At 54.4% G+C, this 18,730-nt stretch overlaps 1 long non-coding RNA gene across 2 annotated transcripts; it reads right to left on the bottom strand.

Moving 5' to 3' along the window:
• Positions 1 to 10,984: 10,984 nt before the first annotated feature.
• On the bottom strand, positions 10,985 to 14,629 carry LOC137150474 (uncharacterized). 2 transcript variants are annotated; one of them, XR_010918979.1, is made up of 4 exons: positions 14,612 to 14,629; positions 13,575 to 13,673; positions 12,116 to 12,241; positions 10,985 to 11,234 (listed from the first exon to the last, which is right to left on the bottom strand). It is a non-coding gene; the product is annotated as an uncharacterized lncRNA (long non-coding RNA). The 2 variants fall into 2 exon arrangements; XR_010918978.1 differs by lacking the exon at positions 14,612 to 14,629 and adding an exon at positions 14,419 to 14,437.
• Positions 14,630 to 18,730: the final 4,101 nt, after the last annotated feature.

Genomic DNA, 18,730 nt, shown 5'->3' with positions numbered 1-18,730 from the left:
ATTTCCTATGGAAATGGTACTGCTCACAGCAAAGGGAGATGGACTCACAGACGCATTCCTGGCTTGCTGATGGTTCTATTTTTCCAATGGAAACTTAACTCACTGTCAGGAGGTTTACACGCACCCGCTTTGTTCTGCTGCAAAAAAAAGAGACAACTGCCCTAGGATTGGTTAGGTGTTTTCGCTTTGTCCTCAGCTGCCTGAAAATCCAAGGCTAACTTTATAGGAAAGCAGTGGGATCTAGCGGGTAGGACACTGCAGTGGAAGCCAGGACTCCTGGGTTCTATCCCCAGCTCTGGGCAGGAGTGGGATCCAGTGGGTTAGAGCAGCAGCTGGGAGCCAGGACTCCTGGGTTCTGTCCCTGGCTCTGTCACTGGAACCCTTCAATTCCCTGTTCCCTCTCCTGCCCTTCATCTATTCAGACTCAATGCTTTTGCAGGGACTGTCTCTCCCGTGTGTCTGTGCAGGACGGGGTCCAACAGGAGGAGCAGGCTGTTCTAGAGCTTGGTCAGAAATGCCAGGCACCCCCAGAACAGAAATCATTTACTCACATACCTTAGTCGTTTGCAAGGTCAGGGCCCGTATACAGCAACAACAACAAAATCAAAACCTAGTTAATAGACTTCAAGGACAGCAGGGGCCATGGATAATTCTCTCATCTGCCCTCCTGCATAGCCCCGGCCAGTAAAAGTGCAGAGATTGCAGATCTAAATCCAATTCAATTACAAACATTTCGGGCTCTCCCCTGACGCCAGTGGAGCAACTGCTGCAATGAGTGTATCTGTGCTGTTGGCTCCCGGCTGCAGTCGGTTCAAGCAGTAAGACCACCCTTTGCAGAGGAAGTAGGTCTAAGGCTGTGGTTTCAAAGAGCCCTGTTTATTTCAGGGGTTCACCTCACTAAGCGCTGACTGCATGGCTGGGACCTCCCTTAGTTCACTGTACAACTCCTTCAATACGTAAATTACACCGGCTTTGGACTCATCCCTTCCGAAATTTCCACCACCGTCATCACTGCAGGAAAGCAAATGCAATGAACAGAACAGGTCGGGAAACTGGGGATTTTGCCTTGCAAAATGTTGATGAAAATGAATAAAAGTTCATTTTGATTTTTTCAGCAAAGATTGAAATACTGAAAGATTTCAGCCAAAACCAAAACTTTGTCCCAAAAACTATTTTGCTGCTGCGGGATCTCATGGGAGTTGTGTTTCGGTTGCCTCATGCTCCCATTCTCCTCTATATGCCAGGCTCCCTGGTCAGACTTCATCTCCCATGATGAACCACTGTCTTCCCTCTTGGAATAGGGCCTCATGGGAAATGTGGTCTGTCCAGAAAGGCCAGTCTGTAGAGGAAATCAGGGACACAGGGCATCCGAACTAGAACTCCCATGAAGCATTGCAGCAGCATCTTCAAATTGAAATATTTTTGATTTTTGACAAACACAACCCCAGACCAATACAAAACCGTCCCAATGTTTTCCATGGGAAGCAGGTGCTTTTTGTAAAATATTTTGTTTAAATCGAAAACCCAACTCTCCATGGACAAATGTTTGATGGAAAATTTTCCTTCAGCCCCATTTTCAACCTTGATTGTGCATCAGCCTGGGCTTTGTGCAGTCACACTCTAAGTACCCCTTGGGGAACAGAAATTAGAGAATAGAGGGCTCTTCAATCCATCAAGCAAAGGTCTAATACGATCCAGTGTCTGGATGTTGAAGTGCAACAGCTACAGTTCAAAGGAACAACTTTTGAAGGGCTGGAGTAGATTCTCCATCACTGGCATGTATAAAATCAAGATTGGATCTTTTTCTGACAGATCTGCTCTGGTTGAAACAAGAATTCACTGAGGAGAGACTTGTGGCCAGGGTTATACAGATTAGACTGGATGATCACAATGGTCCCATCTGGTCTTAGAAATCAAAGAATTTACACAATACCAAGTGGGTATGTGATACCACCATTCCTATTTGCTTGGTGCTTCATAGCTAAACAATTCCCCAGGATATAACCAATGTTTTGGATAGGATCAAGCAGCTGGCAAGCAGTCTCACCAACTCCAAAATCACCAGCCAGCCGAAAAATAATAATGATATTGGCTTAAACAAATTGTGTTTTTGTTTTGTTTTGTTGTTTGTTTTTTTAAAAACACAAAACTTTCTCGGTCAGTCTACCGTCTGGGTTTCTCAGTCAGTCTACCGTCTGGGTTTTAAGCTGTTTCCAAGCTTCTCTCCACAGCCAAGAGGGCTGGAAATATTTTTTTTAAAAACACATTTACTCCCCCCACCACACCCTCCTATTTCTACCTCGCATTGGTTGAACTTAAACTGGTTTTTGGTTTCAAACGGATTTAGCCCGCACTTGTAAATTTACTGACACGAGCCAAACAGCTCTGAACCAAGTTTAAAGCAATACAAGTGCGTCCACACACCAAGTTGCGTTAGTTTAACCAAGACTGTCTATACTGAGTTGTGACCTAGTTGATACAGCACAAGACAGGGATCTGGATTCTATTCCTGGCTCTGCCATTGGCCTGCTGGGTGACTTTGGGCCAGTCACTTTAGTGTTCTATGCCTCAGTTTCCCCTTCTGTAAAATGTGGCTAGTGATACTGACCTGCTTTGTAAAGTGTTTTGAGTTAGTTTCATAGAGTCTAAAGCCAGAAGGGACCGTTAGATCATCTAGTCTGACCTCCTGTATAAAACACAGACCATTAAATTCCATTCAAATACCTGTGTTGAGTCCAATGACTTTTGTCTCCTAAGGACTATGTTTTAACCAAACTGTTGAGCCCCCAGCAGAGAACCGGAGAGACTGAGTGGCCCTCAATACCCGAGGCCTCCATGAGGCAGGGATTGATGAGGTCATGCCTGGATGATCCCAGCAGGCAACCCATACCCTATGCGGCAGCAGATCTACGAATGGAAAGTGCTGTGTAAGAGCGAGGTATGATTATCATTTGTACTGCTATAGCTATTCTTGTATGGGACTGGGATGAGTCACCATTATACCTCTAACTGTATCCACACTAGGGGTTGTACAGGTATAAATATAGCAGTTAAAAAAAAGCCAATCACATCTGTAACCGACATAATTTTACCAGGGACAAAATCTGAGTGTACCCCCAGGCTTACATGAGAGTCTCTCATACCATGACTCCAGGAGCTGGGACTTTAACAAGAAAACAGTAAATATCATGAAATCCTGGCAATGCTAGAAAAACTTATTTTTTGGTTTGGTTGGTTGCTTTTTTTTTTTTTTTTAAAAAAGCACGTTGTTTAAATCCCATTGCAGTTTTCTTCTAAGGTGAAACAAGTGAAGGGAAAAAATTAACAGCTGGCCAAGAGAGCAAGCATGTTAGATGTTGCTCAATAGGCACGCAGGGTTTTTAATGCTGCTTAGATTGGGAGCGAGCTGGAAGATGGGATCTATTCCAACTTCCATTTGACATTGTTCTGAAGCTCAATGACTAGCGCAGTCATCGCTTGGAGCCTGGATATTGGTACACAAGGCTGGGATGCTCAGAGATGTCTGAGAGTTATGGATTATAGAGCCTTTCCCATCTAGGCAGTGCCGGCTCCACTCCAGCCCCAGGGCAGGTGACTGGCTCTCTCAGTGGAGCAGGGAATAGGATTCCATTTAAGTGCTGAATGTCCTAAACTTCCCCTGAAAATTCCAGCCTCTCTAATTCGGAGCCAGCATTGAGAAACAGGATTGAGAAACAGCAGCTCTGGTTAAAAGAAAGACCTAGTAAAAATTAATAGAAAGGGGCTTTTTTTTGGGGGGGGGGGCGGGGTGGCGGAGGGAGGGTGTCCTTTTCCTCCCCCTCCATATCATTTCCCATGTTTTCTTTCTCAGAGAATCTACGTGAATGCAAATAAAAATGATACAAGTGAGTCCTTCTATCAAAATGCCATTCTATCAGTCCACGGTGGGGCTGCCTCTGGATACCAAGTGCAGAATTCACCCTTAAGAATAGTGATCATGGGTGGCTACAAGCAGGGATAGAGCCCTTGATCCCCTCCTGCTGTCATGCCCAAAGGGGAATCATTTGCACTTTGGCAATACTGGATCTAGGACACATGGTTGAGCAGTTCTGCATCTAGTCAGCAGGGGCCGCCAGGACACAGGCACCTTCACCACAGTGCATGGATGCAGCTGTGTTAGCATTGCCTCCAGCACTGCCACTCACTTCCCCGGCCTTCCCCTTGCATGGGTGGCGTATGAGGCACTTGGATCACTGGCAAGATGAAATGTCGGGATGGGTGATGGGGCAAAAAAGCCACAGGGTGGAGAATAATAGGTAAAATATTCTAATGCTGTTCTGTAAATGAGTGAGGTAGCCTCATCTGGAATACTGGATATCAGAGGAAGGATGGCCCAGTGGTCAGAGTGCCTTGGGAGACCCAAGTTCAATTCCCTGCTCTGCCACAGATTTCGTGTGCGACCTTGGGCAAGTTCCTTAATCTCTGAGCCTCACTGTCCCCATCTATACAATGAAGATAACGGCCCTGCCCTCCCTCACTGGGATGCGGAGATGTCCAGATAGATACCTGAGCTAGGTTGTGTGTGCACTCCTGTACCCCATCTCCAACAGGGTTTTGTAGAATGAGACGGGCGGTCAGAGGCTGGTGATGAGAAGGATCAAAGGCCTGGAAACAGGCTCTGAAGAGAGACTGAAAAGATTGGGATGGGTTTCAAGGAGACAAATGAAAGGGGACATGATTGAAGTCTCTAAAATACCAACTGGTCTAGAGAAGGGATTTGGGAGCGTCTGTTCTCCCTGTCTCGTACCATGAGAACGAGGGGCCATTAAATGAAATGGTGTGTGTGTGGGGGGGAGAATTCAAAACCAATCAGAAGAAATACTGACTTAAGCAATATGGGATTAGCCTGTGGAACTCACTGCCACGGGAAGTCAGCAGCCAAGAGCTAGCAAAACTCCAGAAAGGGCATGGAGAGCGAGACAAAGAACAAGATTATCCAGAAGGCATAATTTGACAGGTGAGAAGTGAGTAGCCGATCACAGTTTGTGCTGTAGGAGGCGCTCTCCCCTCAGACATAATATTGGCAGATATGGCACTAGGGGGACATTGTGCTGCAGCATGGGGGGCTCAGTAGGGGGCATTCTCTCCTTGCTGTCTGTGCTGACCCCCAAGCCCCCGTGCAGCACTGGGGGGCGTAACTTCTCAGCCGAGAAGACAGGCTCTGCCCACATCTCGTTAACACCAGGGCAGCGAGCGGCTGGGTCAATCTCCATATTCCAGCACTGATTATTCTGTTCGGTCTCCCTCAATCCCCTGCATCTCTCCACTGGACACAGGAGTGTCCTTAATTTCCCCATTGTAAAAGGTGTGTGTCACGGCGCAGCTGTTAGCAAGCAGTTGCACTCCCTCTCACCCCCCAGAGGCAGCTGCATCTCAGTGCAAAGCAAGGGCTCTGTATAAACACCCCTGTGCTCCACTCCAGAGGCAGCTTCATCTCAGGGCCAGGCAAGGCTTTCCCGTAAACCACTTTGGACTCCTTTAGCAAAGAAAGGCGCTGTGGAAATAGACACTCCCGCCATTCCTATTAATGACCACCAACATGGATCACTCAGGTAATCAGCTCCCTAGGGAACACGACCCTACTAACAGAATATTACTTATCACTTGAGTTAATAACCTCAAATAAAGTTATTGACGCTAATGGCAAAGGCAATTCCCACGCATTGTTCAGATATGGCAGCACACGCGTACTTAACGGGGAGTTAATTAAGACCAATTTGGTGGTGAATAATGAGGAAAGTAGGGTGACCGCAGAGTTTTAAATTAGCCTCAAACTGGCCTTAACACATAGAAAATATAATCTTAAGAAGTGGCCAATCTCAGCTCCTTCTCTGCTCTAACCACTGGACCCCACTCCCCTCCCAGTGCCAGGAACAGAACCGTGGAGTCCTGACTTCCAGCTCCTCCCTCGCCCCAATACCCATGCCCCTCCCAAAGCATTGGGTGGGTGGGGAGTCAGAACTCCTGATTTCTGTGTCCCATGTATCCCAGCTCTGCCTCTTGTGATGTGGGGGAGTTGGAAGAGGGGAGGTATTAGTTCCTCCCCCTTTCTGTGCCTCAATTTCCCCAGCTGTAAAACATGACCTTAGGGGCACTGAGCTCAATGAAGGTTTGCAAGGATCTTTGAGGCCGTTGGATCACCAGGACATGGAGCAAACCATCCATTACGAACGCACGGGGGCAGGAATTTAAGCTGTGAGTGGTTTGGCACCGGCCCCACCATCAATGCAGCAACAGCCCCCATGGAGAAATACACTGGTAGGACTCAGATTTGCACTAGTGCAAACCCACTAGGCTTCCCCATCCTTGGATTCTAGGGCTGCCACTCCCAAGTCTCCCACCAGGTGGCAGCAGACACCTGAAGCAAGCAAGCACAACAGGGCATCCTCTAGCCAGCCAATGGGATTAGCAGCCCAGCACCCTGTGGCAGAGCAGAGCCCCAGCTAGAGGGGACAGGGCGGCCTGATCTCTGCTGCTGTTGGTCAGGGACATTCTGTCCTGGGGAGACAGCAGAGCAAGCTCTGGCTTTTTAGCAGCTGGGCTTCCCAGAGTGGAGAAACTGAGGCACATAGCCTGGAAACACACCTTGTTACACCCCAGTAACTACTAAACTCTGTTCCCTCCCAGACCTGGGACAGAACCCAGGATCCCTGGCTCCCAGCCCCACCTGCTCTAACCCCCTAGACCCCCCTCCCCGAGCAGGACTTACAGCTACAGGCCCCAAGTCTCACTCACACTGCTTCTCTCACGGCTCAGGGGGGGGAAAAAAAAAAAGGAAAAAAGTGGGTCAAGTTTGGGGCTGATCAATCTTGGTGACGTCACTGGCTCACCCTCCGTGATCTCTGCAGCACCAGTCCTGCCCACACAGCCCCAACGCCCCAAGTTCAGTTCCCATCGCGCTGGCCTCTAAGAAAATGGGGGAGGGGGATGGAGTGATGCAAGGCCACCCATCCACCTGCCTGCCACACTGGGCCACCACCCCCCCCAGCTCTAACCACTAGCCCCCACTTCCCCAGAGCTGGGAATGGAGCTCAGGAGTCCTGACTCCCAGCCCCTTGCTCTAACCCCGAGGCCCCACTCCCCTCCCAGAGAACGGGAGAGGGAAAGTTGTTCTGTTACACAAGATTCTGGCTCAGGACGGAAGAACGTGTGTCATTGATACTCTGGGCCCTGCGGGCAGTCAGCTGCTCTGAGGTCACAGCAGGGATCCGGCCACGGGCTCTGCATGGAGACGCCAGCTCTATCAGCCTGCAGGGCTATTTGCTGGCATGGGGGACGCTAGAGCCACAGACAGAGACGTTCCTCTATTGGTGCTAACTCCGGGGGCAAGCCAGGGACACCTGCCCATCTGGGCCACAGAGCCCACTCCCTAGTCACCATGCTGGTGTCTGCAGCTCAGCGCCCCCTAGCGTTGCACTGGGGCAGCACGGCCTGTGAGGAAAGAACGCCCCCTACTGAGCCACCGCAGCACTCCCTGCAGCTCAGCGCCCCCTAGTGCCACAGTGGGGCCAGCACAGACTGTGATACTAACGGTTTTCCTTCACGCTCACCCATTAAGCACTGACCACGCATGGTGTGACTACTAAGATTTTACCCCACGTCTATGGAATCTATGGACTGGGGACCTGGACTCCTGGGTTTTAGGAGGGGAGCTGGGAGCCAGGACTCCTGGGTTCTCTGCTGCTGGCCTGCGTGCCTTTGGGGAGGGAGAAAGTCCTGTATCTTTTCTGTGCCTCACTTTCCTTTCCCTCTCCCAATACAGTGGGGGTTAAATAGGGCTCAATGCTGTTTTAAAAGCCTTTGAGATACTGGGGAAGGAAATAAGATACTATTCAGCATGGGGAAGGGGCGGCCTAAACAGGGGGTCAAAAGGGACAGGTGTCCCCTCTCCTCTCCCTAGAAATGCTCCCCCACAAATCTTGCCAGATTTTCCCCTCCCCACCTCTAGTCACCTGAGACCTGCCTGATCCTCCCCTTGGGCCCCATCTCCACTCCCGACATCGTGCCCCACTGCAAAGTACAGCAGCTACTCCCTGATTGCATGGAGGGGGGTTGGCAAAAGACTCAAGCCTCCTTTGCACAAATGCCCCCCACCCGTAGTCACACAACACGCGTGTGGCAAACACACACAGTGGAGCTGAACCGACCCTGGATGTTTTGGTTGGTGGCTGAGATGAAAAAAAACAACCACCAAACAAACAAAAAAAAGCATCAAACAAAAGGTTTCATTCGACCCCAAAAATCAAGTTTGGGGTGGGTTTTTTGTTTTGTTTCTGGGGGGGTTTCCCCCTTAGTTTGGGCATTGAACAAACCTAGCTACATTGCTGACAATGGCGGCGTTTTCAAAGAGGGAGGCAAAATGCTTTGCTTTTTGGGTGGAAACAAAAATCCATTCTCTGTAGCTAAAGCCTCCAATTTGCCTCAAAGCTGCATTTTTGGGCAAAGAATCAGCATCTGAAAATTTCCGCCAGGCCTCCCCACACCCCCCCGATCTCCCATCCATCTCTCCCTCTCCACCCCCTGCGCAGCCATGGCGCTGTCAGAGTGAGGGGTGACTTGGCCACTGCGCCTCCATCTGTTTCAGGAAATAATGAGCCATTTCATGTGTTTTATGAATTTTCCTTTTCTCCTCTCTCTCCTCCTCCCCCCCTCGCCTTCCTGTGAGGGGCTGATAAATCTCTGGGGATGAACAACTGGCCCCATTTGTAACCATCTCCCTGGCGATAAAGACGAATAAAGTTGCCACCCACTAAATAAAGACCTTGGGAAGGAAGAAAAATCCAAGCACAGCAGATCTGAGAGACACTGATGCTTAGCAAAACCCTGGCAAGTTTTTGCCCCACGACTCTGGGGTGGGGCCCAGGGGCTGTTTTTAGAGGGATCCCTCACCTAGCCCAGCGATGCAGCTGCCTCTGGGGTTGGGCATGGAGGCTGGGATCCTTTTATACAGGGATCCCTCCCCCAGGGGACTTTTAATCACTAGAAGCAGCTAGGGCATTGGTTTTGCACTGCATCCAAAGGACAGTATCTCCTACAGCACAGCACCGCAGAGCGTTACAAGTGGGTGTTGCTGCCAGCACTGCCTGCAGGGGAGCGCCCCCCTACTGAGCCCCCACCCTGCTCCCTGCAGCTCAGCACCCCCAGCACCACAGTGGGAGTAACTCCAGTGACTCTGCGGGGAGAACACGCCCTTCCAAATGACCACAAAATAGCACCCCTGGGTGGGGGTCTATTATCCCCACACCCTGACCTGGCCCCACCCTGCTTAGCTGAAGCCCAGCCTGGACCGCTCGGGGCAAGAAGCGTCATGCCCATCTGTGCCACTTTCTAAGAGTGGATTGCTGAGCTAGGGAACTGGAGCCCGATCCAACGCCTGCAGCTCAGGCTAGTTATTATCCTGTGCGGCACGACAGACGCATTTGGTCTGCCCTGGCCCGGCCGTGTGCTAGCCCAAGCACTGCTCACCCTCCTACTGAAGGGATGCAGGGCACCTGGGCTCCATTCCTCACCTTGCCACTGCTAGGATGGGCAAGTCCTGCCCACCCTTTCCCCCTGCCTCAGTTTCCCCCTCGATCCATTTTGGGCCAGGCTTACAATTTCCAGCCGTGGTGAGGAGTTCTGGGGGTGGGGTGGGGGCAGTTTTTACAGACATAGAAGAGGCTGAGCATTTTCCCTAGTGCTCAGCTCTTTCTGCAAAGCCACATGCCCCCCTGCCGGTAAGTAAATGGACGCACCCAACGTCATGAGTCATTATTGAGAGCAGTTGGCTCAGATTTCCAAGTCCTGTGGCGAGGAGGCAAAGGGACAGATGCAAACTGTTCAGTGTAGGGAGCTGGCTAGAGAACATCTCTGCACCGCTGCCTCCTGCTGGAGGGGATCAGAACTGCACCACTGTGTGTCATTGGCCCTATACTGCTACCAGCTGGTAGGGGTTCATTTTAACATAATGGCCTAGGATCTTCAGAGCTGGAAGATTGTGCTTGTAGCTTTGCAAATGCCACATATCCATGGACTTCCAGGGGGGTGAAGCCAATGAATGCAGCTTCTTACAGAATGAGGGACAGGAGGATCTGGTACCTAGCCAGCACCAGGACATCGGGGTCAGCACTGGCTAGAAGACAGCACAGCGCCCCCTAGCACCACACCAGGGCATTGGCACCAGCGCTGTCTGCAAAGGGGGTGGGGCGAGCAGCCCCTCTGGAACCTTGCAGCAAGCTCCTGGCAGCACAAGACCCTACACCAAGAAGGGTGGGAGGTGCTAGAGGGGACACGCACCCAGGCACCGGGGGGGAGACCCCCCCCACTGCCTGGTACACATTCCCCATACAGAAGGGGACGCCCATCCTACAACAGAGAGAGATCAGGAGCGGGCACCCCCCCTTATGCCCCCCCTTTCTTTCCCACTGTGCCCTGTCCCTCCCGCCACCCCATCAGGCCAGCCAGCTCCAGCGGCGGGTCCCATCTCTCTCCCGCTCTGCTCCATATGCCCAGCACACACAGAGGAGGGGGGAGAAACCGCCTAATCACAGCCTGGGTATTTGCATTTTAATGATTTCCTACTCATCCTTCCATGGGCGCACACTGGGTGCCAGCAGGGAGGCTGCTTTACAGAGGGCTGCATTGTGTGTGTGTGTGTGTGAGAGCGCACGCGTGCATCCATCCGTCCATCCATCCTCATTGGGGAAGGCATATCCAGCCTCCCCAGGCAAACACTCACTCACCCTCAAGATGGAAGATTCTCTGTTCTCCCCCCTCCCAGTCGCATTAAGAGGCAAGCCTGCTGGAGCACGTTACTTCCCGTGAATACCTAATGCCTGGAGAATTATATGCAAAGCGCCTGAATAAATATAAAGTTAGTCTGCATAATAAATCCCACTACAACTTCCCTCCCCCCAGCCCCACTCCCAGGAGGCCCCACGAGACGAACATATTTTGACAGGCTGAGTTCAATCTTTTCTTCTTTTTTTTATTTAAAAAGAACAAAATTTTTTTACAATTTTGTTTCATTTTCTCTCCCCGCGTCTTCCCCAGCAAGTTATTCCCCAGCCACCGCGCAAAAGCAGGTCAGATTCAAATGGCGTCCTCAATACAGAGGCTTCAAACGGCGGGGAAGCGTTGGGGGTTGAAAGGCGGGATCTGAAGGGCCATAGTGAAGAAATTATGCCAGGAGCCGCAGGTCTTTGCAGACAGCACATCTGAAAACACATGATGCTTCGTCTCAATATAGCCCATATCTAACTATATCCTCCTATCACCTAAGGAGCAGAGGAGACAAATCAATGGTACAGGCAGGGGAAATGAGGTGAACTCACGAGTCCTGCCTCCCAGTCCCCACCCTGCTCTATCCACTAGACTCCATTCCCCCCCATGACCAGGGAAGAGAACCCAGGAGTCCTGACTCCCAGACCCCACTCGACCCCCCTCCTCTCCCACAGCTAGGGATAAATCAAGAGCCCTGACTCCCAGTCCTGCCTCTCCAACCAAAATAGCCAACATTCCCCAACTGTTACCCCAGGGTTCAGGGGGATGGGGTGGGGGGAGGGGCAAAAATCAGCTCAGTTCTCCTGTTTCCTGGTATCTGACAGTGACAGTCTGACAATATCCATCAACAACGTGCCTGACTGATGGCAGGTGGCTAGTTTCTAAGCTACCTATGCTTACACACCAGTAGTGGGGGGGCAGGGGTGGGACAGCCTCCTACATACGCTTGGATCACAGCAGCCTGATATGTTGCATCTCCATTCCCTGGTGGGAGGGGCGAGGGAGGTAAGAGAGCAATTTATCTGGTGAATTATGGAAATGGGGCATGGAGCCCCCTGACCAACACTGAGGTCCCTGGCATGTCAGTGGCTGCAGACCCCCGACCTGGTCAACACTCTGCAAAGCCCCTGCGGTCATTAAAAAACCAGAGGAAAGACGCAAGGAGTTTTGGTTGTGAAAAAGACCTTGAAAATGTGACCGGAGTCAGGGACACGTGCCTGAGTGTGCCGAGAGCCTGAGCCAATCGCTCTGGTGGGCTGCACCGGCCCCTGCAGGGGCCAATTCAGAAGCAAAATGATATTGAAAATGCTGTTACCTGCTCCACTGCCCATCAGCAGCATGCGACACAAGAGAAAGGTTTTCCTAGAGCAAACTCCTGCCCAGTCTGTTTTGAGCGAGCACTTCTGGGCGGGCAGCAGGGCGGGCGACTAACGAACCTGGGCTGCAATGAAACACCGATGGGGTCTGCATTTTAGACGGGACATTCAAAAAAACCAAAGAGGTGCAGAGAAAAGCCACACAAAGGATCCAAGGGCTGGAGAAAACACCTGTCAGAGAGAGGCTGGTTAGCGCCTCGCAAAGCGCACCGAGAGGGGATTTGATCACGGTGAACGAGGACCTTCCCGGGGAGAAAATCTTGGATACTGAAGGGCTCTTTAGCCTCACTGAAAGAGGCAGAACAAGAACCAATGGCTGGAGTTAAAGCCAGACGCGTTCAACTCACAAACAAGACTCCAATTTGTACCAGGGAGGGCACCTACCCATTGGCACAGTCACCCCAGGGCAAGGGTGGAGGCTCCATTTCCAGGCTGGCTACCTCACTGGGAGATGCGCCAGTCTCAACGCCGGGTGTCTGGCTGACAGGGGCTGCCCTGTGCTGCACGGGAGGGCAGAGCAGATGATCTAATGGTTTCTTCTGGCCACCGGAGAGAGAAACCCAAATTACCACCAAGAAAATCTAGTCCCCAGAAGCAACAGCGTGTTTTACTGGCCACTTTGGCTAAGGCCCCTTCGCTTGGATCCTGGCCTTACAGCCCCGCCGCTGAGCACCGCCACAGCACGTCTCCCCCACAGAGCTCAGCGTGCTGTACAACATGTTACAGAGGGAGAAACTGAGGCACGGAGGCAGCCAGGACTTGCCCAAGGTCACCCAGCAGGCCAGGGCAGAGCCGGGAACACAGCCCAGGTCTCCAGAGTCTCAGTCCAGTGTTCCACCCCTTCCCGCACCCCCTCCAGTTGGGAGAGGTTTCACGCTTAGGCTAGCGCCAGGATGCTGCTGAGCCCCTCAGCCCTCACAGACCCCACGAGGGGCTGAAATACACCGAGAGCCCAATGAAAACAGGGAACAAAACCCTGCGACAGACCAGCAGCACGGGCCAAAGCGCCGGGCAGTGTCCAAGTCCCAGCTAGCTTTGGACGGATCATTTTGAAAGTTTGGCGCATTCGTTCTTCAAGCCCAGCCCAAATCCATGTTTTCAGGTTTCTTTTTTTAAATTGCTTTAGCTCTTCATGTCCCCAGGGCCCAGGGCCAGTGGTTTGGCTCAATGGACATGTAACCCCCACCAAATGCCCCCAGCTTCTGTTCCTCACACACTCCCCCCAGTACTGGGATCCCACCCCAGTCACCCCCTAGCCTCACTCCCCACACCAGCCACCTCCCCCACAACCTTGGCTTTCCAGGTCACCCCCATCAGGCAGGGTGCAGTGCCTGGCACCAGAGAGGTCTCCGCAGGTACAAATAACACACAACCACAACAACAAAATAAAACACAAACCTTTCTCCTGCCACATGCAGCACATGGCACAATGGGCTCCCAGGCACAGCCACCAGAACTGGGGCTTTTCTTTAGCTCTCACTCGGCTCCCCTCCAAAGCTGAATTGATCACATCACCACCAATTAACAGGCCCTGCCCCCTCACCCAGCTGGATTTAACTCCCACACCCCTGCCTGGCTACGGGCCATGAGGCATGCCTGACTACCCAGGGCCCAAGTCCCTTTCGTAGTTACAAGGCGTCAAAGCCGGATGGGACCCTTCGATCCAGTCTGAGCTCCTGCATTAGCACCGGCCGTGACATCTCCCCCCAGCCCAGTGACTTCAGTCAGCCCAAAGCACGTGGGTCCTCAGCCCCTAGCCTGGCGTGAGCCCCGGGCAGAGAAGAGGAGAGACCAAGGGGCCCCCCATACCCCAGCCCCCGGCAGTGGCAGGGAATTGCCCCAGTGAGACATGCCCAGGTGGTCCCCACAGACAGGCCCCTGCTGCAGGGGAAGGCGAAAGGTCCCTGCTGATCTGACCTGGGGAAATCCCTTCCCAGTCCCCCCCCGTCTGGTGATCAGCAAGACCCTGCCTGTGTGAGTGAGACCCCCCAGCCAGGTAGAGAGAGGGGGGCCGTGCCAGCGCTCTGCCAGCCGAATGCCCCACGCCAAAACGGAACTGACTTTATCTCATCTGGGCAGTGTCCCTGGGCGCACGGCACTTAGCTACCCCCAGCAAGAATCGAACCCAGCAGCTCAGGGCCTCTGGGAGCCGGAGCGAAACAGCTCTTTGCTGGGCTAACTCCCAAGCCTCACTATGATGTATTCACTAGGGGGCAACACAGGTCCAGGGTGGGACACTTACAGCTCCGCTATTAACCTCAGCTCAGGTCGGGCTGGTGGCAGCCTGAGATCAGGGCCCTGCCATGCTGGACGCAGCACAAACCCCAGCTGAATGGGGATAGAACCTAGGCATCCTGACCCCCAGCCTGCCCTGATCTAACCACTAGCCCCCACACCCCTCCCAGAGCTGGGTGAGAACCCAGGCATACAAACACCTGATGGAAGCACCCCATTAGCGGTGGGCAGTCAAGGTCCTCAGACAGACAATTGAGATGTTCTGGCCCTATGCTGTCCCCCCAAACCTGGGACCAAATCAGAGCCAGCGCCCCAGTCCCCGCACCCTGGGGCCAGATCAGAGCTGCCCCCAAAGGGGAAAGGCCCCACGTCCCATGCCAGACAGATCCAACTAATCCTCCATGGTCCTGGTCTTTAGCTGCCAGCCTTATTAAAATTCTCAACTGATGGAAATTAAAGTGGGGGGAGGGGTGACAAGTAAATAAATAAATAAATTGGGGAATAAGCAAAACCCTACTGGGCTGAGAATTGGCTCCAGGCCACACAATCACTTCATTAATGTGTCAGATGTTTGCAGGTATTTAAATTCTTCTTCAGGAGGAGGAGGGGGGCGATTAAGATTGTTGAAAACAATCAAATGAGGCCCATTAGGAATAAAAGAGACACAAGAAACCGGAGAGGAACGGGAAGGTAGAAAGGGAAGAACTAATAACGAAAAGCTGTGGGTGGGGGTTTGAAAAGCCCAATATCTGTGATTGCGGCTGCCGGAGCTGCCTTGATCCCGGGTGGCTTTGAAGTGGGAATTACTGTCAATTGTTTTTATACGTGAAACTGAAAAGACGGGGAAGCTGGGGGTCTGTGATCAGGCTGGCTGGGTGGGTTTAACTCTGGGGAGGTGGGCGTGTGAAGAAGCGGCGTCCCCAGGTGTGGGTTGTGGATGGGGCACGTTGGCGGGGGGGGGCGATGCAAAAGTCATCATTGCATGGAGCCCTCCTCCATTGCTCCCCGCCACCCTCAGCCCAGCCCAGCCCACACTGTGCTTCTCACGCCAGCTTCCTCCCCATGCTGGGATTCCTCTCTGCCCTCCCCACTCACTGGCCTCCTCCACTGCCAGGATCCCTCCCCGACCCACCCTGAGCCTGCCGCCCCAGCTGCCCGCCCCCCCCGGCCTGTGCTGCCCACCTTTCCCAGCGCTGCTGGGCCATGGTCGCCACAGTCCCCTGGCTCCTATTCCTGCCTCTGGGAGAGAAGTTGGGTCCAGCAGGTGGAGCGGGGGTGGTGGGAGTCAGGACTCCTGGGTCCCATTCCCAGCTTTCCCGGTTGTGTGACCTCAGGAGACTGCCCCATGCCCCTGTCACGAGTGATTCCTGAGGCCCCCCCAACCCCATCATAAGAACGCCCAGCTGCATACTATTCCTCCCTCCCATCCCCCGCTCTGCCGGGGGGCCAAACAACACAACACGACAAAGAGGGGCTTGGGAGCCCCTCCCTGCTGCCCCATCTTGCTGAGACGGAGGCGGGCATCCCTCCGGGCGCTGGCTGGGGGAGGCCTCGTGCTGGGAACGCCGCTCTCCATAATCAGCCTGGATCTAATAAGCCGCCAGTGCAATTTTCTCTGGCGCACACAAATAATTACAGCAAATTTGTTAATGAATTTAATATTGCGGCTGGTACACTCGGCGGCAGAATGGCACGGAGCTGGCGCGCTGGCATTTGCCGGCGGCGCCTGGGACGGAAACTCCCTCGCTGAGCGATCCTGGCGCTCACTCTGCGACCCAGGGGCCCCCCCCCAGAGATGTTTCCTGGGGTCTGCACCGTCTGTCCCTGTGGGGCCATCCCTGCTGCAGCTGCTGGCCCCATGCCCATCAAATGATCAGCCCCCCTCTTCCAGCCAGGCCCACTCTGGTGCAGTCCCCTCCTGCCCTGGCAGGCGACACAGGCTGCTGGAAGCGGGGTGAGGCTGGGCAGGCCCCCATGGGGAGCCTGGGTGCAGGGGCTGGCCCCACAGCAGTGGCGAGACGCAGCAGTGTTGGCCGCCCCCCTTGTCCCGCTGAGGCTTGGCCCTGCAGCCCCGCCGGTGTGATGGAAGGGCCACGGGACCCAGGGGGAGCCGTGCTGGGACACCCGAGCACCAGGCCCCAATGCCACTCACGCAAAGTTGGCCCTGCTGCCACCCTCTTGTCAGGCTGAAGGGTCAGGCAGGGCCAAGCCTTCGTGGCACTGGGTGTCCAGCTGAGGGCGCCGCGGCTGCGACCCGCCAGACGGTGTCTCCAACTCTAGCAGCAAGCTCAGGGCTGAGCCCTCCTTGGAGAGCTACCACCGCCCCCTGCGGAAAGACAATCTCCACCGGCATCTCTGGGAGCCACCGTCTGCATCCTGTGCCAGCCGTGAGCAGGAGCCAGGGCGTGGCACCAGCTGGATGGGCCGGGCACGAGGTGCGACCAACCCGAAAGTGCCTCATGGGACGTGTTGGTGGGCGAGGGACACTTCCACCCGGGGGCTCGGGGACAGACAAGTTCTCCCACAAACCAGTGCGAGCCACGCTCCGGCTAGCGTGGGCTAAGACCCATGGACGTGCCCCCAGGTATCTTAGCACGAAACCCGTGGCCGTGCAGCAGTCCCTGGGTCTGGGGCGGGTGTGGTTCTGCAGCGTGGGCCCCCCACAGCTTGGCTTGGCTAACCCGGCGGTATGTGCACGGGAGCCCCCCCACGGGTACACGCTGCTCTGGAGACATAGCCATAGACTTCTCCCCATCACCGATGGATCTCAGCGGCCCTTTGAGCCCAGGCACCACGCACCGTCCCATGGCAAGGGGAGACACCTCCATCTCCGTTCTGGCCAGGTCTCCTCCAGGCACCAGCACAGGCAGGAGGATGGACCCACGGCCAATCCGCTCCATTCTCCTCTCTGCACCGACCGACTTGGAGACACCCCACTTCCAGTCTCCTCCATACACCAGTACAGACTGGGCTGGAATACTGGTCCCGAGGCTAAGGGAGACACCCCCACTTCCATTCAGCCTGGCCTCCTCCATCCATGAACCGGCTTGGCGATCCCTCTGCAGGGGACGGCGCCATCCCCACCCAGTCTTCTCCACGCCTCAGGGCACAGCACTGCCTCTTTCTCCAGTCCCCATTCCCGTCCACACGTAGCCGTCTCTGCTCTCTCCTGGGGGGGCAGAGGCCCGGGGCACGGATGGGATCCCACTCCTCATCCTGCCTGCTGCGTGTCCTCCTCACGGCCTTCATGCACCCGCCCCCAGCGGGAGGCTTTGCTCTCCGTTTCTGCTGGGCCAAGGAGAGAATTTGGCCCCGGGGCCCCAAGGCAAGACTTGGGTGAGGGGGCACCGTGCGAGCCATGGCAAGGAGTCATGGCCACTAAAGCCAGCGCCACCTGTTTACAGCTGTTCAGCCCTGGGGCAGCCCTCAGGCCTCAGCCATGGGGCCCTCCCCCCATGGCTCTGCCCCATGAATGGACACCCCAGCACGGCTGCAGCACAGAGCCCTGCCCGAGGGCTGGCCCGGCCCACACACCACTCCAGCCCGGTTCTGTGCTGCTCGCGGGGGCGAAGCCTTGTCTCTGGACGAGCTCCTCCCAGCGCAGCTCTGCCAACCTGGAAGGACCTGGGCCAAGGCTCCGAGGGTTTAGCCAGGTCCTTCTTCCCCCATGAGTCCTGCCTAGGCCGTTGGTGGGCCAGGGACGGTGATCCAGTCTCTGCTCCCCTCTCTACCCCAAGCCCATGGAATGGGGGCCAGATCCCCAGCCAGGGGCTGTGTTGTCTCCAAAGGAGGGCTGTTGATATGTACCCGGTGGAGGGCTGGTCCCACTCGGGTAGACAGAGCTACGAGGCTGCATCATTCCAAGACGGTGCATTAAACGTGAGGGGCCAGATTCAACCTTCTCCGCTCCCTATCATCAGCTGGGCCCCTGGTCAAACCTGCCCTGGACAATCCCCCCCTCTCCCTGTTACCTGGGCTGAGAGAAGAACGGCCTCTCGTTATCCAATCTACCCTGGGCTCCTGCTGCGTCACGGTGATCTGGTGGCCGGGAGCTCGGCGTTCCTCCAAGGTCTTTCTGCCCATTCCAGACCGGGACGCTGGAGGTGGATCTAAGGTCTAAAGTGCTGGGGCCGTACCCTGGAGATCAAGCCCCAAGGTCAACCCTAGCACAGGAACTGTTGGCTGGAGTCTCTGGCTGGGATTCAGCAGCAGATTGACCTAGAGGACCCCAGGGGTCCCTTTGTGCCTGAAACAGCAGCTGAGCCCCGTTCTCCGCCACCCTGCACCGTCATGTGCCGTTTGAGCAGGGCACGGCGCCA

Source organism: Emydura macquarii, unplaced genomic scaffold (genome assembly GCF_026122565.2).
Source record: "Emydura macquarii macquarii isolate MOO-44397 ecotype Brisbane River unplaced genomic scaffold, CSIRO-AGI_Emac_v2 contig_968, whole genome shotgun sequence".
Lineage (NCBI taxonomy): Eukaryota > Metazoa > Chordata > Testudines > Chelidae > Emydura > Emydura macquarii.
The sequence above is the reverse complement of the archived record's forward strand: the minus strand, read 5'-3'. Positions and strand labels throughout refer to the sequence as shown.